Source organism: Numida meleagris, chromosome 5 (assembly GCF_002078875.1).
Source record: "Numida meleagris isolate 19003 breed g44 Domestic line chromosome 5, NumMel1.0, whole genome shotgun sequence".
NCBI lineage: Eukaryota > Metazoa > Chordata > Aves > Galliformes > Numididae > Numida > Numida meleagris.
The window spans coordinates 60,190,338-60,212,995 of record NC_034413.1 but is presented as its reverse complement, the minus strand read 5'-3'; the positions used below and the strand labels follow the sequence as shown (position 1 = coordinate 60,212,995).

The window sequence follows — 22,658 nt, the reverse complement described above, 5'->3', positions numbered from 1 at the left end:
CTCCGTGCTCCGGCGCAGGGCTGGCACCGTGCACGCCCTGATACACTGGGAGCATTTTTGCAGCTCGCCTGATGTTAGGACACAGTAGGGTAACTGTTAGCTGCTTCCCCCCTTCTGCTCCCCTCCCTTCCTCCCCCAAAAGCAGCTCAGGCAGAGAATAAATTCGCATCCTTTAGGATTTGCTTTGGCAGGAGGGAGATTCTCTCTTTCTGTGTCCCGGGCAAGGATGATCCCTTACGCGAGGACACTTCACTTTAAAGGGCAGCCAGTGTTTTTCCAGGTCAGAAGCACAGCAGTGCCCGCTCTCACCAAACCACGCTCAGCCTGAACCACTGCCCAGGCTGGCAAGGACCAGGAGCTGCTTCCCTCCTCCTCGGGGCACTGCTGTCCCCTGGACACAGTCTATGGGACCAGAGAAGAGGGGCAAGGAAGTCTTGGCCCCCAGGGTATGCTCTTCAGGTCCAGGGCATCCCTGCTCTGCACCCAGGACACGGGTTTTACTCCTAGCATGGCCACAAACTGTCCCAGCACAGCTACTCACTGCCAGACATCACAAACACCACTATTACCCAGAGCTGGGCTTCTTGCAGCACTCATTCCATATAGAGCTCATGAAAATAAACCTCAAGGAGCAAGGACTCTCCTACATTCCCGAGGCCCATCTGCATAGCCCTGCTGGTGTGCCTATGGGTCAGGTTTGGCATCTTGCAAAAATAGGGTGGTGACTCTGCCTGGATGGGGCAAATCTGGGGCTGGGTAGCCACAAAATGCAGGGAGGTGCGAGGTGATGGACTGCCACTGCTGGGCATTGGAGTGGTGTTTTAGGGGCACAGAGTCATATTGTTATCCAAAGCCCTTATCTTGACCAGTTTAACTCATGAATAATGGCAAAACCATTAACACCCATGGGTCAAACACTGAATCTCTTAAAAACAAAGCGGGTTATGTCTTGTTTCCATAGAATCGTCGAACCATACATTGTTTAAGGTGGAAGCAGCCCTTGAAGGTCATCTAGTTCCCCTCCCCTGCACCTGCAGCTCAATCAGGTGCTCAGAGCCCCATCCAGCCTGACCCTGAACGACTCCAAAAACAGAGCATCCACCACCGCTCCGAGCAACCTATGCCAGTGCCTCACCACCCTTATTGTAAAACACTTCTTCCTTACAACCAATCTAAATCTCCCCTCTTTTAGTTTGAAACCATTTCCCCGTGTCCTATCACAACAGACCCTGATAAAGAGTCTGTCCCCTTCTTTTTCATCGTCCCCCTTTAGTAGTTAGTTTTGTAACTACCTACTGCTAAATGACAGATTGCTGCAGTAACATCAAAAATTTAGTACAAAAAAAATCTCTCTGACACTCAGGAGAGCTGGGAATAAGAAAACACAGGGTGCCTATTGCTTGGGCACCCTTCCTAGCTATCTGTTGGGACAACAACATCTGAAAATAATTCCTCCCTCCTTGCACATCTGATTATTAACGGGACAAAAATTTCCACAAATGTCCTGCCTCCCACGGGCATGGCTGGTTTCTTTTTGGCATTTCAACCTATTTGTATGGTGGCAGTCAGCGATTCCACTTCCTTCCAGGGATGGGTTACTTTGGGTAACCTTCCTTTGCGCTGTCCCACTTTGGGTCCTTCCTCTGCTCCCCACCCTGGGAGTAGCGACAAAGCCAACCAGCACCAGCGCTGCTCCTTTTTCTCCTCTTCCAGGTCAGGCATAATGAATGGTTTTATAGGCAATCAGCTTCCAATTCATGAGCATCATCCCTGCCTTGCTTCTCATTCCCACCCCTCCTGATGAGGAGGGCGAGCTGGCAGCAGGACAGCAGCGCATGCTGCTAACAAAGATGGATGCTTTACACGTAGGAGTTAAAGAGACAATTATATTCAATTACTTCAAGTAAGTCATGTTGATGTATTCCTGAATAGCCATGAGAAGGGCGATATGATGATTAGGGCAATGAATTTGCCAATTTTAATCTAATCGAGGCGATCTTTTGTTTAGTATTATCTGCTTTGCGGTGGCAGAGGATTTACTAAACCCAAGCAATCTTTGCAGATTTAACCCCAAAGCTGCCCAATTAGTACTAATGATGATTGTTTTACACAGCGCAAGGAAGCTTTTAGCAGGAGAAAGCTTTCCCCCAGGAAGAAGCAGGGCCACACCAAGCCCCTTGGTAGGATGTGCCACTGAGGGAAGGCACAAAGTGACATCTCCCCTCCATGTCCCGTAGCACTGGGACAACAGAAAAAAACTTGAGGAAGGAGGACAAAACCAAAGAAGTGCTCCTCAACACTGGAGGTGTTTAAGACCAGGTATGGATGGGGCCCTGTGCAGCCTGACCTAGTGGTCAGCAACCCTGCCTGCAGCAAGGGGGTTGGAACTGGGTGATCTTCAGGGTCCCTTCCAACCTAAGCCACTCAGTGATTCTGTGAAGAAATCGAAGCAGCACACAGAGGGCAGGGCCAATGGAAAAACAGGGTGTTTCACACAGAAATAACATGGTTCCTCATTAAGCTGAGGCATGCAGCTCTGGGGTGAATGCACACTGATGAGGCTGGGAGGCCCCACCTGCCCCCAGCTCCTGCAGGAACGCGTCTGCTCCGCCACATCGCTCAATTAGGGGGAGACGCTGCTACCTGTCCCCACTTGTCAGGGCTGATTTTCTGGCCAAGGTTTATGAGCAAGACACGGACCTCCCACTGTTCTATTCTCATCCTTGCCTATTCAAAGGCCAGCCAGCCCTCTGGCTTCAAAGGGGAGAGATATGAAGCAGAAATGTACGTTTAAAGGGGATGTCCCTTTGCCGAAAATCCCAGGAATCAGGGAGGGAGGCAGCAGAAACAGGCATTTTTTGAGGATGATGCAGCCTTTTGATTATCTCTGCAGATAAACCTGTGCTTCAAGAAAAACACACATGGCATGCAGGGGTTTGTGCAGCGAGCAAAGGAGATGTTCTTACAGCACCCACAGAAGCTCCTCTTTTTAAGCCTAAAAAGAAGAGTTGGGAAGGGTCAAACAAAATTTTTATATTCCAAATACTTCAACCTCCACAGGTAACCGCTTAAAAAAAGGCAGCAGAAGAAAAGAAATCAGACCCCATTCCACTGAATCAGGTTTCATTTGTGGTTCACTTTCATAGAATCACAGAATATCCTGAGTTGGAAGAGACCCAAAAGGATCATTGAGTCTAACTTTGTCAAAAATAATCTGCAAAGCCCTTCCTCCTGAAAACTAAGCGCAGAACCCAGCGGCACGGACAGACTTGGATGGGGTAAGCCTAAACATGCATGCACTTACAGTACGCCTTCAACTCCCACCTGCAACTGAGTGCTGCAGCACAACCAGGGTTTGGAGACACCCAGAACCTCCCCCACATCCCCTGTGCCATCCAATACATGCAGAACTCCTGGAGGCTTACCTAAAGGGAAAGTCATTTGTTGAAGAAAAACGTAAAAGATTGCTGACAGAATAATTCAGTACTTATAATACTTTTTCTAACAATTTTGCAAAACCACCTATCTTAGAAAGTGGGAAAAACCAATGTTGACCTCTTGAGAACCCTCTTGGCTTGATTTCCTGTGATATTTATGATGCGTGGAACACGAGTTTCATACGGGGATGACAAGCAGCCTTGCCAAGACTCACAGAGCTCCTTAGGAAGAGAATCAAATGCTCACACGCACTGAGTCCCAGCCCTTTTTCACTCGATGGGGGCTGGTACAGGATAAAGTAACACAACTTGCCCACAGTCAAACAAACAGCAGGTTCCACAGCAAACCTCAACCATAGCAGGTAGAAAACGCAACTTGATCTGAAAAAGGCTTCAGAGCCCTGCGGCATTGGATTGATTTGGATTAATGGGAGAAAAACTACAGACAACAGCTCATGTGATCCTGTCACTACAGTGTCATTAGCAGCTTTGCAAAAGCAGCTGACCCAGAAAAACTGAGAAGGGGATGTCCTAGAAGATGCTTTTTTAAAGTCCCTAACTTAAAGGGATGCATTTTGGCATCCAGCAACTCTGCTGTGGCGAACGTCAGGTTTGTTCTGAAACAGCAAACTGCAAAATGTGCTCTGCTCCACAGCCTTCATTCTGTGATCCTTCTCCCATTGGAGCTGCACTGGGCTTGGTGGGCTGTGGATGGGGAGGGGAACCCATCCTTGAGCGTGTGGGTGGCTCCCAGAGCCCCTTGGGTCGTCCCAGTGTTGTGCTTGGATCCAGGAAAGCGCCTCGGGCCACAGGTGTCGGCGAGGGAGATGGTTTTGTGTTTATGTGACGTCCCCGGAATAATGATCTCGCTGTTTAAGTGAGTTGAGCGAATGAATAAGTGCAAGAAAAACATCTTTGCTGAAAGCACAGCCGAAGTTAATGCACCATTAATAATGGCCCGGGTGAATTATTGGAAGAGATAATAGGGTTGGGGTCAGGGAAGGTCCGAGACAAAGAATGGGGAAAATTGGGTCACAGAAACATGACGGAGCAGATCACACTGGTGTGCCTGTGGGATTCTCCGCGGATGAAGTCATGTACTGCCACTGAACAGTGACTGCTCTGCGGGGACAGCCATTCCCACAGCCACCGCGCAGCAGCCGCCGCTCCCAGCCCCGCCAAGCGCTGCCGGAGAGCTGAGCCTCCACATCTTGCTGCTTCGCAAAAGGAGTCGAGCGTGTGCTTACCTCCGAGAAGAGATAACCACGCGGCTGCTGGCTACTCCAGTCTGCACGTTTGCAAAGTGCAGAGCGGTGTCGAGGGACAGCCGCCCTCCTCAGGTGGCAGCGCCGTGTTCCAGGTAGAGCCATCCCAGGTGCTTCTGCAGTCTCCAAAATCACCGTGTGATCTGGACCGGCCGGGAGGCTGCAGCCTCTGCTCCAGCCTGCCCCCACGACGCCCAATTACCGACTAAGCTCACCGTGTCAGAATTTCCCCTCTTTAAAATGGAGATAATAATACCTCCCTACCTCAGAGGTTTGGTTAATGTTTACACAGCGCTTTAAAAATGATGTGGTAATTAAGTGCTCAGTATTATTATATCAACGTGTATAATGACTCCGGCAGACAGCACTGTAAACAAGGCTGCACTGTGCATGCTTTTCTTTTGTTTGGCTTGCTAGTGTTTGGTTTGGTTTCCATACAGCATGCTTCAATTAATATTGGTTAATTATTACACTGTTTTATTTATTATTACCTGCTCAGTGGCTTTGGTAACAATAAAAGAGGAACTTCACGGGTAAAATAATAGAGAAGATTCATTCTGGCATGCTACGACCGTTAAGGGAAGGATAAACGGGAAGCAGGTTCCAACCAGTGCACCCAAGGGAGAGCCCTCTCCTGTCTGAGTACGGACTGTTTTGAAGCACATCCAACCCGCTGTTCCCATCCAGCAGAACCTAGAACCAGTTTTTTCTTCTTTTCATGCACAAACGAAGAAGGGCGGTGGTAGCCTGAATTACAACATCTTTTTTCAGACAACACCTTGGCATGGCGGAGGAGCTAATGTGCTTAGCGTAACCGTGGGCACAGCAAAAGCCAACTTTCCAGTTCAGGTGAGCAATAAAGAGAAAAACACTCTATGCTGTCAAGAAAACCAGTGGCTCAAGTGACGGTGACTGCCTTGTAGAGGTGCTGGGAGGAGACCGGGATGCAGATACACGCAAAGGAAACAACAATAGAATCACAGAATATCCTGAGTTGGAGGGGACCCTTAAGGATCATCGAGTCCAACTCCCAGCTCCACATGGCACTACCCAACAATCAGACCATGTGTCTGATAAAAAAAAAGTCTTGTTTCTCTTTACCTATAAAACCACAAAAAAAGGCCTCAAATCAAGAATGGTACCACCAACACCTCAAAGCACTTGCAGGACAGAGTCCATGTGACATATGCCTTTACATTTGGAGGAACTGAGGCATGGGCATCGAGAGAAGCAGGCTAAAAAGCCAAGGATGTGGGCTTTGGGTCCCCATGGGTATGCGATGCTTACTTTATGCAGAAGAAAGTACATTCCTAGGTTTGCCTGCATAATAAAAGCTGTCATAAAAGCCGTAAGACAACAAATTGCTCCCAGGGGTCCCCAGGTGATCCCAAGCGGCCCACAGAGCTGGCTAGCCCAGTGGCTCAACCCCACATACACTTCTTCCCCAGCTCAAGAACTCAAGAGGAATGAATGGAAGTAAGATAGTCTTGTTCAGGTCCACATCTGCCCCTTCCTGAAGCTCCCAGCAGGGCTCCTCAGCTTCCTCCTCTGCACTGCATGACTGTCACTAGGGACATCAAACCTGTCAGTCCTTTCCTGGGCAAAAGAGTCAGAACAATTACAGCGAGGCTAAAAATGGCCTTTCTATCTCCATGGAAAATTTAGATTAAAAATGTAAGAGTTCACTGACATTTTCTACAGCAAAGATGACTCTTATCATTAAGAAATCAAACCCTGAAATCCCTCAGCTGCCATCTCCTGCCTGGGTCACCGCCGCTCCCTTGGGGCACCTCCTGGCCAGGGCATGGCAGGGATGCAAGGACAGCAGGACCTCGGTGAGGTGCTACCAGCAGGGAGCTGGCTTAGCAGCACGCCTCAGGTGTCACCCAAACCATTCAGTTCTGGGATGCTTTGCTTCTTGGTGAGAAAACAGAGATTTTCTGAAGCCTGCAGACAGCTATGTGAAAGTATTTTAAGATATTCAGGAGGGCATCTGTGAATAAAAGCGATGTATTATTTATTATTCTACAAGGATTTCTGGAGCCGTTAGGTTAGTGCTCTGTGGCAGCCTTGCAGGGACAAACTCTTATTTTCTTCATCCATCTGGGAAGGATGAGTAAGGTGAAAGCTGGGGAATCCCGCAGCAGAGTGCCCAAGTCTGCCTGGCACTGAGGCTCCTCTGGTCTTCCAAAGTGTCGTAATTAGAGATGTCTCCAGAGCAGCACTGCTGCCACTAGCTGTCATCCCCAGACCTAAACAGCCTGAGTTGGTGGGAGGTTGGGAGCGGAACGGTTTTTGGTCAGAAAATATCTTTCAGCAACCTGTGGCTGCTGTCAGAAATGGCTCAGAAGAGCCCAGAATGGGCAATGATCTAGAAAACAAAAAAGAACGTGGAAGTGACGAACTTGGAAAGTGACATTATTACAACGATATCTGCCAACACAGAATCATAGAATCATTAAGGTTGGAAAAGACCTCTAACATCATCTAGTCCAACCGTCCAGCCACCACTGATAGTGCCCACTGACCACGTCCCTCAGTGTCACATCTCCATGGCTCCTGAATACCTGCAGGGACAGTGACCCCACCAGCTCCCTGGGCAGCCTGTTCCTATATCTCACCACTCTTTCTGAGAAATTTTTCCTAATATCCAACCTGAACCTTCCCTGGTGGGGAGGCTGTTCCCTCTCGTCCTATTGAAACTTCTGAAACTGACTGCTGAGAACTTTCACGTCCTGGGAAATTAAAAATAATTTTCTAAGACTTTTTCTGCTAAGCAGGCCTTGGATTCTTCTCTGGGACAAAATGCACTGTCGGCAGAGTGACAGCACGTTTCTACCTCCACGCTGATTTCCAGAGCGAGCGTTTCTGTTTGATGAATGAGGAGCTGCAGCTACTGAACAGCAGAAAACAAAACCGAGAAGGCTTAATGCAGCTTATTAATTCCACAGGTCTTGAGCTGCAAATGCTGAGAGTCTTGAAAATCACTTAATTGCCCGGCTGTCATGCCAAGATGTATCCCGAGGATGCTGCCAATCTGACGGTTATTAACAAACAAGGCGGCCGCAAGCCCTGACTGCACCGAGATCCTGGGTACTTCTCATGTGCCGCATCCCAACAGGAAGTACTTAATAAGAATAATAATATCCCGAAAGGCCAACCTACGGCAGTGCAATTAAAAAGCTTTTCTGTCTCACTTTGAGGGGAGAAAAAAAATGAGAGGGAAATTAAAATCAGACAGGAAATTCCACTAGAACAAGCTGGCTTATGTCCTAATAACACCAGGCTGTGCCAACTCCTCCAGAAAGCAAAGGAGGGGAAAGGAAAAAAAAAAAAGAAAAAAGAGAAAGAAAAAAGCAGCCCTCTAGACTGACTCGATCTGAGGCTACATTGTGGAGCGGCCGCGGCTGCAATTCTAAAGGGAGAAAGGCAGCACCAGTGAATAAAAGGCAGTTTGCTTTGCTAGCAAGTCGCAGTTTTATAATGTAACTCTTGTATTACAGCACAGCCACCGTCGCTTTGTCGAGAAAACACGTGGCCCGGGAAGCTCGGAGGGCCAGATGGGTCCTTGGGGCTTGTTCTCCAGCAGCTGCTGTGAGAGAATGGGAGAAGAACAAAACCCGTCCCCAGCAGGCAGGAAGGCACCCGGGGTGCAGGGGCCGAGCAGCTGGTAGCTCGGCTGTGCCTGCCTGCGTGGGGATGGCCTGGTGCCTGCTGTAGGGGAAAAATCAGGATCTCAAGAGCATCTATGCGAACACATAGATCCCTCAAAAACATACACCTACAGGAGAAAGCATGCCCATGAGTTTAGGGAGAAGTGTTGTTGTCATCCTGCCCCCATGGAAGCCAGAAGCACCCTAATGACTGCCTGGGCCTCCAGCTGATGTGGCAGTTACCGAAAAAGATGGACGAATGGAGTTTGCCATTGAGTGCCCTGGGATTGGACCAGTGAATGGGGAACTCTTTCAGCAGCATCTTTGCATTAAGGCTCACGTCACAGCAGGAACCGCATTAATTATTGCATTTTGTGGAGGCAGCTGTGCTGCTTTGTGCTCAGCTGCTCTGGGGCTTGACTTTGCATCCAAGCAAAACTTTCCTCAGCTCTAAGAAGCGCAACTGCTTCTGATCATCTATAATATGAGGATAGGCTGTGATTTGCCATTAGATGGAGGTGTTACAGAGAAAGCACTATCTGGCATCAGTAAACAGAAAGAGCAGTAGCTCCAGAGGACACAGGTGCCCTTGGCTGCATCCAAGCCCACAATCTCTACAGGCAAGACGAAGAAGGATGGAGTGGTTCAACAGCCTCAGTGTTGTCAATCACAATTCCATGAGAACCAGAGAGCAAAAACGGTAAATGAAAAAGGAGGGAAAATGTTCTCTGAATTACACTTCCTATCACAGCAAGTCTAGCCCAGCCCTGGCTGTAACTTTCACTCAGGCAAGTTGAAGCTTACTCATGAGCATCATCCCAATTACATCCCTATAAGCAAGACCACTGAGGGGGATGCCTTTAGCATGTAGATGGAGCCTGCCTCACCCCCAGCAATGCACTCACGCGTCTCCCTGGAGGTGGCAATGGCAATCCCACACCGAGCCAGCTCAGGGAGCTCATCCAGCTGAAAACTAACCACCTGAAATTGTACTGCATGTGTTTTTGGCTGGATCGACTCCCTGAACCAGTTGACCTGGAGACTGCTGGTGCAAGAATGCACAATGAAGGCACTTAGGTTGCAGGCCAGCCACCACTTCCAGCCTCACTACTGCTGAACGCAGCTGTCTTGACCTCCCTTGGCCACCTATCCCCACATCAAACTACTGTTACTGTGGCCAGGCTGCTTTTGTGTGGCCTCACAGCTGAAACACAGTGAGCCCTTCCTGAAGGCTGGTGGTCAGCTGAGTGAGCTCCATCCTCACGGCACAGACCTCAAATGCCTCCATGGATGGCCAAAAGATGCTTATGGTAAAGCTGGGCTGAAACTAAATCACAGAATCACAGGAAGGTTGAGGTTGGAAGAGACCTTTGGAAGCCATCAGGTCCAACCCCAGCTCAAGCAGGGCTACCACAAGCAGGTTGCCCAGGCCCACTTTCTGAAGCTCTCCAAGGAGGAGACTCCACAGCCTCACTGGGCAACTTGTGCTATTGCTTAGCCACCCACACAGCATAGAAGTTCATCCTAATGTTCAGGTGGAACCTCCTGTGCTCCTGTCTGTGCCCACTGCAGTGTATGCACACCATACATCTCTGCATCCATCAGGATGGATGGATTTGCCCAGGTGTGACAGTGCACCAGGAGCTGTTGGCACAAGGAGCCGGCACAACTTGCAGGAGCTGGAAAGCAGCCTTAGAGAAGAACTCCCAGGCACATGTTTAAATGCTGTGCAAGCGCAGGTGCTGTGCCAACAAGAACAGGCACGCCAGCCCGCCCTGGGCATAGACCTACCAGCGCGGTCCCTGCCACCACAGGGCTGCCCGCTGCCATTGAGGGGACACCCGGCCCCGTCCTGGCACAAAGCCTGCCTCGGTCTTCCAGGAGCAGGCTGTGCTTCAAATGCAGCGCTGGCGTTTCTAGCCTCTCCCATCCAAACCACAGGAGCAAGTTTGCTTTCTTTATGCATATGCTCCTCCAGGCACTAAAACAAACTGAAATCAAACTGTTCCTATAGGCAATGGCTTGAAAAAATTTCCCCTCCATATGTAAGGTCTGTTTATACCATTTGTAAAATCGAACAAATCGAGTCTGGAAAAACCCCATACGGAGCCTGCTGAGCGTCGTGACCAAAGTACTTTCTGGAAATGGAAGCGAGGAAGTAAGTCTGCTTTCCGCTAGAGACTTGACAAAACTGAGCTGGGTATTTTGCTTGCACTTACACCCAGCTGTTCAGCATCTCGGTGGCCTACAAAAAGGAATTTGGGGAGGTTCCATGCTCACTGACATCAGTCCCCAAAGCACTCCTAGTGCTTAAGACTGCACACAAAGAGGCTTTTCTCCATGCTTGCAGCAGCACACTGCTCCCGGCCGAGCACAAGGGCTGAGGAGCAGGGGGTGAGAAAGTTATCTGTTTCACCCAGCTGTGGTTTGGGTGCAGGCTAATGACCGCCATGTATCATCCTGCCTCGGTCTGAAGATGTTCCAACTGGTGTTAAAAACGGTCCCGGTGCAGTCTGCAGTGGATTCTCTGGGCAGCTCATGCAAAGTGCAGGTTGTTAGCATGCTGCTTGTGTAATGAGGGTGCTTAAGACGGGAAGGGGTCTCTGGAAGGTCCTGAAGAGTGATTGCAGTTCAGAAGACTCACCCACCTGGCAGCACGCTGATTTATGGCCTGCTCAGTTAATAGCCCTGCTTAACACAGGAGTTTGTCGAGATTAAGTAATTGCCTGAAACAAAAAGTTTATTATCTTTAAGTCTCTGCTGATGAATGACTGGGTGTTGGAAGAACCATGTGAAAGATCATCGGCAATTCCCTCCCACTTTAAGGGGGAGGGGGGAAAGAAAAATAAGATTTTTGAAGACCAGCTTTTCCAAAGGAGTTTGGAAGTTCACGATTTACGCTGCAACAGGATCACAGACATTTACAGGCAGTATCGGCGGCCATGTAATAAAGAGCTCAAGTAATAGCAGAGCTCTGTGATGCATTTTTTCCCAAGAATTGCAAAATGTTTCGTAAACCTTAATTAATACCACCCCTTGAGAGATAACCGATCCTGTCACACAGCAATAAGATTGGGAATAAATCAAGATGCAAAGCCTGTTTCTGTTTTATATATTACTCAGAGAGTGGCCTTTCCCATCCTAGAAAAGTCTGGAAATCTTCCAGTCTAGAAAACAACGCAAATAAGCGTTAAGTTAAAAGATGCCACATGCTAAACTCTGCTGCACTTATTGCTGTTTCAAGGTTAATCCACTCGATCACACACTTACACTGCCCCATGATGCTGAGATCCCAACTGCCCCTTTGTCTCCCTGGGATTTGCTGGGGGTGGCACCAGAGCCCAGCACGTGTTCGAAGGGCTGGGGCATGAGGCGCTGGGATGCGCAGCACCCCCGGTCCCGACCTCGTGTGTTCCCACAGCCGCGTGCCTGCAGCACACAATCCCTCCTCGCATCACTTTGAGGCAATAAAATGGAACTTGGCTCCAGCTTTCCCCAGTGCTTCTCCTATTACCTATTAATCCAAATACAGACGGTTCAGGGAGCACTGAGAGGCTTGCATGAAAGGATGTGCACTGAGAGAATGCAAACCCTAAAGAAAAAGAGGATGAGCTCTGCAAGGCTCCCTTGGCCCCCGCCACGCACATCCCTGCTCCCCGGCATATTAATCAAGAGCCTGATGAGATTCCTTTTGAAATCCCCCAAATGATTTCTGCAGACTTCAGTGGCATTTGGATCAGGCTGCAAATTCAGAATAAATCATAAACTGGCTACATCTGCCAAGTTTATTTCTTTCTTTTCCAGGTTTCAGAACAAATCCATTTTACTGCTGGGAAAAAGCAGAATCAAAAAACTGACAAGAGTTCAAATATCCTGTATCACTCCCCATATTAATTCAGTCAGTCAATCTATCCCATAACTTTGGGAAGCGAAGCAGATTACTTCGGCCAGATCAAAACACAGAACACAGACCATTTCATTTATGTGCATTTCGTGATGCAATACAGCCCGTGCAAAGCCCTTTCTCTCAGGCTAAAAGTGACACTTTGGGGGACTAAAGTTTACCACAGACTTGAACTAAGCTACAGTAACCCAAAGGACGTCTGCTGTGAGACAACATCATGATTATGGCACAGGCTGCCCAGGGAGGTGGTGGGGTCACCATCCACGGAGGTGGCCAAGAACCACGGAGATGTGGCAGTGAGGGACATGGTCAGTAAGCATGGTGGGCATGGGATGATGGACGGACTAGGTGATCCTAGCAGTCTTTTCCAACTTTAATGATTCTATGATTACCACAGTTCCCTCTAAAATTCAAAAGCAAATGATTACCATTTTCCTGGGTAGATTGGCAGCAACTTTGGAGACTCTCTCCTTATTCAAACTTGTCTGATTTTAAAGGATGCAGAACAACAAATGACTTCAAAATGTGGCTCCAATCAAAAGAGTTTTGTGGCAGCGGGATTATTTTTAATGACACTAGGGACTCTGAAACAGGTCCCTGCAACCTCATTTTTTTTGTGTAAATTGGGATGGTTTTATTAATTTGCGGCTAATCTAGCACTGAGAGCAAGTTTCCCACTTTAAAAGACTGTGTTCAACTCCCAAGTTTGCAGGTTGTGCAGCACTTGCCCTCAGTGAACAGAAGGAGTTGTTTCCCCCTCAGATCAGAGCCTGACTGATGCCTGCTGATAGCTTCAAGCTCACCTGGGAGAGCCGCAGGATGGGAAGCCTCCGACGGCAACCAGCTGCAGATAACATTTCTGATTCACTGTCACTGCTTGCTGAAGCAATATTAGCACTAGTTTTGAGTTGTAAAGCCACTACTGGTTGGACTAGATGATCTTGGAGGTCTTTTCCAACCTTGGTGATTCTATGATTCTATGACACATAACGGATATGGCACTGTGTTGGACTTTTCTCTGAGTTTTAGTCTTGTTCTGGTATAAAATCACTAACAGCAATGCAGCAATACCTGTAGAGGCCAACAAGCATAGTATCCAGCCCGGAAGGAGAGGCTTGAGAGAGATCCTGGGATTTGCTTTCACCTACTGCTCTGCTTCAGGGCCATTGCAGGATGGGAACAGCACAACCACTTGGGTACCTTTTTGACGAATTCAAAATGGGGGTGCGTGGAGATGCAGCTCCATTTCGCTGCGCCCCTGAACTAGGGCAATGGCACGAGTGGGCAGATTGAGTTCTTCAGAAACACGGTACCAGCAGAACAAAACACACTGCTTCACTGACAACGTGCTTCTAACTCTGAAACACGGACTGCTATCAGGCTGTTAGTACAAACACTTCACTTTGAAGTATCGGCTGTAATTCTTGCCGTTTCTCTCCTGGCTCTGGTATTTGTTTGGCTCTGTTTATTTCTGCAAATTACCTTCCCCACGTTCTACTCTTCAAAACTCAGACTGCAATATGCCAATCCAGAGTGCTGTGGGTACGTGCACCCTCTTTGTGCGCCCTGCTTTTATCACGTGTGATATTTTCGAAAAGGAATCCAGGTTTTCATCCTTGGTGATGGCAGATCTAGGTTTTTCCCATGAGAAAATCCCGTGCAGGTCTTCTGCTTTCCAGTGACTCATTGCTGTTGCCCTCCTGAGGGCTCCCCTCGTGTGTGGAACCCGCCTGGCGCGCAGGGGTGTTGGCAGCTGCTAGCAGGCTTCCTGGGCTTTCACCTGGATGTGATCCGTGAGACCAGAGATAATAGAGTGATTCCTGTTTAGGGAGCAGTTCTGATCAGCTGGCATTTGCCTCCAGCTGCTTGATAACTCAAATCCAGGCTACGTGAGTGCTTGTCTTCTGAGCCTGTAGCACTCCTATTACGTTTTCCATGTATCCTCCTGGAAATTAGAGGTGAATTTTTTACTACTTATGAGTGAGGCTGCATTGACAGGTGAGGAGGTGGCAGTCCTTACTTTCTGCATTCACAGCAGTGCTCTTGGGGAGGTTCAGGTTTGTTTGCCCATCCCAACAAGACAGGTGTCAGTACAGCACTGGACATGTCCCTGGGGCATGGGCACCCACATCTTCACGAAGGGTCAATGACATATGCCTTTGAACATGAGAGCGAGCATTTTCCCACTACCAAGCCTGATTTCACAGCTCTTCATCTGTGGGTAAATAAGAGGAAAAGGGATCTGCATCATGGATGAGGAAGTCGAAGAAATCCCATTTCACAAGGAGTGACTTGTTCCTTGGGAACCGTGTGCACATGGTACACACAAACATGAAACCTCACCAGGGCTTCTGAGGAAGAATAAGGGAAGAGAAGCCCCAGACTAACCCACGCCAGCGTAGTGCTGATGAAGATGACAGCATGTGTAACCACATCAGGGTTCCCAGCACCCTGCCACACTTCTCCAGAAATCAGCCAGAAGAACATATCCTACAGTATGCATTTCAGAAAAGATGGGGGAGAAGAAGAGGAGGAAGAAATTGGACTGGGGAAGCCATGATGTGAAGGTAGGGGAAGACGAGTACTTTGCGGAGAACTTTCTAAATTATTTATGGAACTATAATGGCTACAAATTGCTATTGCTGTGTTTAATTATTCACACGCATTCCTGTGAGATTTTCAGTTGGTCAGCAAACAAGTTTGTGGCCACAATTTTCTAGATTACTGCATTTTCACTGTTTTTCAAGGCACGTTCTTGTCTTATCTCCCTTTGACGTTCTCTCACCCACTATCAACACAAGCCACAGCCACAGCCCCGCAGAGCTGTCAAATACAGCTTTACCAGCGCATGCAAGTGCTTATTATCAACATTATTAAAGTGCTGGGACCACAGCTACTAGCCACCGTGCACCAAGCAGGGACCTCTGCAGTAGAACCCAATTCACAGGCACCCTGAGCAGGCTCTCTGCTGGCAGACAGCACAGGCTGACAGACTGCTGGGAAACGCAGGCAGATTGCTTAGCACAGTTTCCTCCAACTCAAATAGCTATGTGATAATGTAACAGAAATCAGTTAATACTTGGGCAAATAAAGGACATCAATTGCTCTGTTGTCAAATGTTTTTTTGTCAAACCAACATTCACCTTCAACTACATGAAATTTCTATCTTTTTGTTTAAATCAGCATCTGGCAATCCTTAATTCATTAACTGTAAGTCCAGTATTGCTACACTTATGTCCGGCAATACTGTACTTTGCAAGCAGTTCCACGGGATTAATGGCACTCCAGATGGTGCTGGATGGCAGATTCTTCTGAACAACAGCTCTCCATTCACAAAAGCAACACTGTGCACCCCTGCCTCCATCCCACACAGTTATCCTACTCTTTTTGCAGTCTGAACTTCTCAGTCATGCCATGCAAATGTCTCAGCCCTGGTCCTGAAGGGCCAGGTCTCCATCCATCCACACCAGGCGCATCACCCACACTCCAGCCCTCCTCCCATGGCTATGTGGGATGCTCTGCTGCTCGCACCAAGACGTAAGTCCAGTCCCATGTGCCCAGGATCCCCCCTGGGCTGCTGGGCAGGGAGAGGAGCACAGGGCTGACCCACTCTGGGAAAGGTTGGGATGACTCCTAAGTAAAGTAGTGCAATTTCGGCTCCCAGTGGAAACAAAAGTGGAAACAAGAAGCTCATTTTTAGCACCTCACCTCATCTTTGGTCTACAAAGTGAAAGACAAGTGCAGTGCTGCTAATATCTTTAGCTGCATTTAGTGAAACCTTTTGACACCAAGGCTATTTTTATTAGCTAAGTGCACTACGCATGTATCAGAATGCAAGTTTTATTGCTTACAGTTCAGCCCTGCAAAAAGCCTTTTCCAATCACTGTCTGTGGCAATGATAAGCTGTAATGACACGGAGAGGTTCGAATGCCTCCCAGCAGAGCCTGGCAGTGGGAGCAGCCCCCACATTGCTCCCCCCTCAGCCTCCGCTCCCCTGCTCTGCTCCTCGTGCTCCAGGGCTGCAGTTACAGCCCAGGTCTGGAGACAGAGATGTGTATTTAATTAAACTCAGACAGATTTCCTTTCCAAGCCATGCCTCAGTTTGCCCGGCAGCAAAATGGAGAAAAAAGTTGCCCCTAGTTTTACAAAAATCTGGCAGCAACTATAACAACACTTGCAAACTGCTTAAAACAAAGCTTCCACAGAAACGCATGTGTACGTACAATTCTTAATTTTTAACTTTTCTTAATCACATGGGATTCCCTACTTGACTATTCTGGAAGTGCCATCTCTTTCATCCCAGTAAATTGCATCCCACGTGAGTAACAGTAGTTTACAGCGATACAATCTTAGTGCCTAACACCCTCGAAGCATCACATGCAACACCAATATTGAGAAACTGGGAACTTCAACAGATGCAGTCAGACCGCTCGTGGTGGGAGTTCGGAGACAAATAATTCAACCTTTCATCACTCTCTAATCCTGGGAAAGATATCAAGGTTAAACTGCTAAGAAAAATACAGGGAGTGATAAGCAACTTGGATTTCACTTTGGAAAGGCGTCATTAGCCTGCTAGCATTGGTCACCTACTTGAAGAACTTGAACCTACAGAAATTTCTCCCTTTACGAGATGCACAACCCATGGAGATGCGCTTGCTGCCCGCAGCCCCCACATTGGCCCGCTCATTCTGTAATTGCTCCTTTATTGTGAGCCACCGCAAAAAGCTCCAGGCGTTCTCCACGGACCTCGCCCTTGATCTGGGCTAAGATACTTTGACCCGTGATCCTTTATAATAAATGATATCCCTCAGTTAAAGAATGCTCCCTTCAACAATATGGGCCTGCCCTCAGGAAGTGGGGAAGGAATTTTTCTGTAAAGGCAGATTAAGGAAATTCCACGCAAATTTCATGCATTTCAAATAATCTCCTGAACCGTGACGAACCAGCTTCCCCTTGCAGGGATCTCGCTCCAGACTACTGCAGGAGACAAATTTAGTTGTCGCTTCCTTGGTGGCAAAGCACACTGTTTTTCTTGGACTCACCATGCCAGGCTGAGCACAGCGCTCAGTGCTGCTCATCCCTCAAGCGCTGCCCGCCCTCACACACACACATGCATCTCACTGATCACAGTGATGGGGGATGTGCTCCTTTTTCACCTCCACATTCCTCCTCAATTCCTTCCTTAGGAGATTCCCAGCTTGTGGGGTGCTAGCACTCACCAGTGCTCCCACTGAGCCCATTCCTCCACCTCTCAGACATCACTGCAGCTCTTGGGCACCCCAAGGTGCCCTTCTCCCAGCCATATGCCATTCCTTGGAGCACCTTTCCCTGCATGTCAAGGCTGCACTTTCCCAGCACTTTTGGAGCTCAGTCCCTAGGTTTGCAATCCTCAGCCAGCACCCTCACCAACGTATCATCTCATGCTCTCTTGCTAACCAGGATCAAAGCGAGAAGCAGCACAGAAACATCACCGACTTCTTAAATTTTTGTTGCCTACAGAAAATCCATTTGAAGGGACATGGTTGCATTGGCTGGACAAACGCTTTTTTTTCCCCAGTGACAAGGAATCCTGTGAGACCATAAAAGTTTTAAAGCATTATGTAATTTTTTTACAATATGTATAAAATACAAATTTAAAAGTTTTCACTGATCCTCCAACAGTTTATATCAAAATGCCTCCCTGAGCCTCACGCAAATATCAGATGAGAAAACTTTCAGTTTTTGAAAAAAGAAGTCTTAGGAATCTTTTACACGCAGTGATGCTAATGAGACCGTAGCCACAAGCAGCGGAGGCAGAGGAGAACAGTGCTGTAGTGTATATGTCAGCCCTGGTGTGTGCTTTCAACAGAGGAAGCAAATAAAATATTTTGCCAGGCTCCTGAAATGGTACGATGGTAGAACAAACCCCTGCACAGCTCAATATCTTGGAAAATATAAAAATATAAGCAATTATCAAATGTCGTTACTAAAGTTAAACTAGGCAATATTCAGCAGTGACGCTATTCTCCTTGCCATTAACATCACAGTAACTGATACAGGAAGGGGTATTCTGAAAAGGATGCAACTTCTTTGCTCTGAGTAAATCATTTGTGATTTTGAGTTCTTATTTTACAGAAGAAGTTTTGAAAAAGCATACTGTGGTTAAAGGCAAAGCCACCACCAACACGCTAGCAGCCTGACGTAAAGTCTATTGAAATCAATGGGAGTCTTTCCACTGACTTCATTGGGTTTGGGATCAAATCCTCGAGGAGAATAAGCTATTCTGCAATATCCATTATGATGGAAGGCTTTGTCCTGGTAATTAGATGCTGGGAGAGCGCGAGGTGATTGTCGGGTGCGATGATCACTCACCCATGGAGACCCACGCTCAGCACCCACTCGGGTCCCGCTCAAAGATGGGCTGCAGGTTCCCACCATGCCCGCCTGCCCCCTGCCCCCCAGCCCTGCTGCTGCCAGGTAATGGGACTGAGTAGCCACAGCTGAGGGCCTAAGTACCTGCCTGAATTTACCTGGCCCCAGCACTTCCCTTGAGCCCTCTGTCTTCCCAAGAACCACCACACACACGAGGCACTATCATGGGAAAAGCAGGCAGCCATCAGGACACAGGGCTGCACAAAGCGCTTCTGTACGGCCCAGGGCAGCGAGCCGAGCGTCATCGGAGCTGACTACACAAGGAGCATGCCTCCATGTTTACATCTCATTTCTAAGGGAAAACAGACTGCTCCTTGGGGGATACAGCCAGGGGAGGCACTGCAAGTCCCCTGCAAGCAAAACACAAACAGAAAGGGCAAGTGATGCAAAAGGGATTCCCACTACAAAGCAATATATTTGGCTTGCTGTGATTATAGGACTGTGTAGCATTCACAGCCCATACTAAAGACAGCATAGTCCAAATCTTCAGGGGAGATCAGTGAAAAAAAAAAAAAAAAGAACCTGAGGGGTCCAGTTTCTAAGATGCATCCTGCACTCATTCATTAAGGAAAAAAAACAAAAAAAAACAGAACAAACCAACCAAAACCAAGCAAACAACATCATCCTATCTTAGGGGGCAGAAATACACCAGAACCCAAGCAAATCCCAATCATTCAGACCTTCTGAAAGCCATGAAGAGGAGCTCCTCTTCAAGAAAGCCATGAAGAGAAGATCACACCTCCTCCACCTGCAGGTCTCTGCACAGCCTCTCTGTATAATGACGAAGCCGAAAAATGAGAGAAGAGAAGGGGATCAGGCTGGGTGGCCTGGCTCTCTTGCCTGAGAGGCCATTTCTTTCCTCTGTCTATTCAGGAGGCCTGGAGAGGGCCATTCCCTACTTGAGGCACTTAAAAGCAAGGAGCCTTAGGTACTGAAAGCAGAGCTTAGCTCCTGTGATGAGGCTCCACGCAGAGTGAGCAGACCTGAGCTCATTGGCCTGTAAAGAAACAAATGACAGAGGTTCAGCCTGTTGTGTCTGGGATGGAGATGATACAGGCTGATAGTTCAGCCTCTTCCCATACAAGACCTGCAGGCTACCTACTTCTCTACTGCTACCTAGCCTGAAAAGCCCACGCTACGAGATCTCACCTCCACGTCTCCCCATGCTGGGTATCACAAGATACATGAAGAGGGGCTGGAGGCAGCCTACAAGAGTAATTAAATCAACTGAGCCAGTTGCGTTTGGATGAGCCTCAGCCATGCCAGTGGGCAGGCCCTGGTGCAGGCCATATGAGGGGAAAATGGAGGCCAGCATCAAACCTAAGCAAACCCATGCAGCCCGAAAAGTGGCCTCCCTTCCTGCATTGCTCTGACATCTTAGAGCTCTGCAAAAGCTATTTGCAGCAAGAGGCTTTCTTGTAAAACGTAAATGAGTAGCAGCTGCCGGACCCACTCCCAGTACTGCCTCCCTCCTGGGCCGGGCTGTGATCTGAAGGGCAGCCTGCCTGGCGGGGCCGTGTCTGCCTGTCTGTCTGGTAGAGACACTTGGGAGCTGCTCAGTGAAAAGACAGCAGTGTTTTCGTGTTGAGGTGTCAGCTTGTAAGCACGCTAAGTACGTCTGGCCCTCAGAAGAAAAAAAAAAAGTAGCTTTTTATCCTCCCTGATTTTTCTAAACAAGCCTCTGTTCACCTGTATTGCCACCCTGTGTCACCCAGGAAGGATGGCTCTTGGGGATGGTCACTAACCCCAGGGGTTGCCTGGGATGTGCCCACCTGTGGCTGAGGCTCAAACAGAGCGTTCCCGTTCCAATGCTGCACTCAACCTCCACTGGCAAAAAAATATTTTTTTTTTCAATTTACCTTGGAAATAATATTTCCTGGCAGCGCATTAATGCCCTTTTCAATGCTGAAAAGAAAATCCAACCAGCAGCACACAATCAGCAGCCAACTGCCTTAGCAATGAGAGCGGTACCTGCTTTGTACCTAAATATTTATAACTTGCTAATACTGTCATTAATATTCGGTTTTATTTTACCTACGTGTTTTATCTGTTTAAGTACTTACTTGGCCTTCATCACTAGAACATCCAGCCAGTGTTTTACTCTTCTTGCACTGATACTGGCTGGCTCTTCTCTCACTGCACATGGACAAATGAAAACACAAGAGACTCTCTGCTCCTGCTGGTCTTCAGGACTCTGGTAACTGCAGCACAGAGGGACACCAGGCTTTCACAGCTCCCATCTGGGTCTGAGCAAGTCCAAGCTGTGTCACAGGGCAGCACTGCAGATGACAAGAGCTCTAACATCGAGGTGACACGGTTGTGCAAGTGCACTGGAGAGACTGTGCAAGGACAACGCTGACATGATAGCTTTAAGGCCAGGGGAATTTGCCGAGGGAGAGTTTTAATCTCTGAAATTACCTGCAGGTGCAAATGGCAGTGTGCAGCCTTCTATCACCTGCGCTGAGAGCAAAATCCTGACTGCACCCAAAGGCTTTCATACAGGGAGAAGGTAGGGCAGCACTGAAGCCTCTCTGAACCGCTGGCAGCACCAGTACTCCCCACCACATGCCACTGGATGTGGTCTCCATCCCACCGTCCCTATGAGACCATGCTGGGGCCACTGCCAGCCCCAGGGGCAGAGACCTCTGCGCTCGTCCCATTCGTGCCCTCCAACCACCGTGAACTTGAGGCACCAGGAATGCTAATCGCTGCTCGGCTGAACATTTCTCCGTAATAACCTTTAATGACTCTGTAATTACTCTTTAAACCATTGACTTTGCAATCATTTTTTAATTCCCCTTTGCCACATCTCTCCCTGTGCTCCTAAGTTGGAAGGCTGAACTGTAAGTGAATATTAGCCCATGACGGCGATGCTTGCACCGATAATGCAGGCACTTTGAAAGACTCTGGGAGGTTGGGAGGAGTGGAGGGAGGAAACACAAAGCACAGCAAGATTTTCCCCAAATTGCTTTCCCTCAAAACAAAGCCCTACCACTCTGCTAAGCCGCTTTAGGGAGCATTTGGAAGAAGCAGGGTTCCCTCGGCGACTTGCTCTGCTCACTCTGCAAATACAGTCCTTTGCTGCAAGTGCCGACTTCCAGTGGAAACAAAAATTAGAAGCTACACGGTGATAATTCAGGGCGAAGGCAAAGCCCCTCGATGAATGAACCCAGCCGAATGTGCCCCATTGGAAAGCTGTATTTCGTTGGGGGGTATACAGAAGCAGTAAAAGAAACTTGAGTGTCCAAGACTCAGCGTGAAGCCAGCACAAAGCAGGCAGGGACGGGCAGTTTCTTTTCAAGCTTTCACCCCCATGAACAATGGCCCTATTGCAGCCACCCTTTGCTTTTCTTCCCGTGATTAACATGCAGCCCATGCGGGAAGAATGGGAATTTATTCCGCAGTTAAGATTCCAGAGGTGCTATCAGGTCAGGTGGCTAATCGTTAAATCAAACTGCTGTCATCTTCATTCAGGGCCCGTCACCCGAGGCCGCGTTATTACTTGGGTTTATGCAAAATAAACAACTTTGCTAAACATTCCTCTAAAAGGGGGTCAAATAAAGAAGGGAAGGAGGAGATGCACCGCTGGCATCAAGTAGATCAGGCATTCTTGCCACCCCCACTCTGACGGGGATGGGGGAAGGGAGGGTTTCGTCCAGTTTTTAGGCTTTTGTTTTTATCAGCAGGCTGTGTATTTTCTTTTCTAATTCCACTCAAGGCTCCTTAGTGAGTACTGTTAACTTATTCTTGTCTGGGTCTGGCTAATTCAGTTTCTTTCTTGAACTACATAGACTTACAATTCTGTATTTTCTATAGGTGAACTCAGCCATAAGAAATCTCTTATAACTCCTCCATAAAAGACAATGTCTCAGAGGCTTCCTTCAAGACACATATAGAGATGCTTAACACAAGGCGCTCAGAAGGAATGTTAATTGCAGAGTGGCACACACAGATTTTTGGATCAGCGGGCTGTTTGGAAAGCCTGGGC

The 22,658-nt window shown here is 48.2% G+C and overlaps 1 protein-coding gene across 8 annotated transcripts in view; it reads right to left on the bottom strand.

Annotated features, from left to right (window-relative positions):
* GLI2 (GLI family zinc finger 2) overlaps positions 1 to 22,658 on the bottom strand; it is a 185,973-nt gene that overhangs the window by 66,295 nt on the left and 97,020 nt on the right. The window contains exon 1 of one of the 8 annotated variants that reach the window (XM_021398992.1): positions 4,685 to 4,895. The exons of the other annotated variants lie outside the window; for them this stretch is intronic. The gene's annotated coding sequence lies outside the window, so the exon portion shown is untranslated. Of the gene's footprint in view, positions 1 to 4,684; positions 4,896 to 22,658 lie in introns of those variants that run through there. 8 annotated transcript variants of the gene reach the window in all.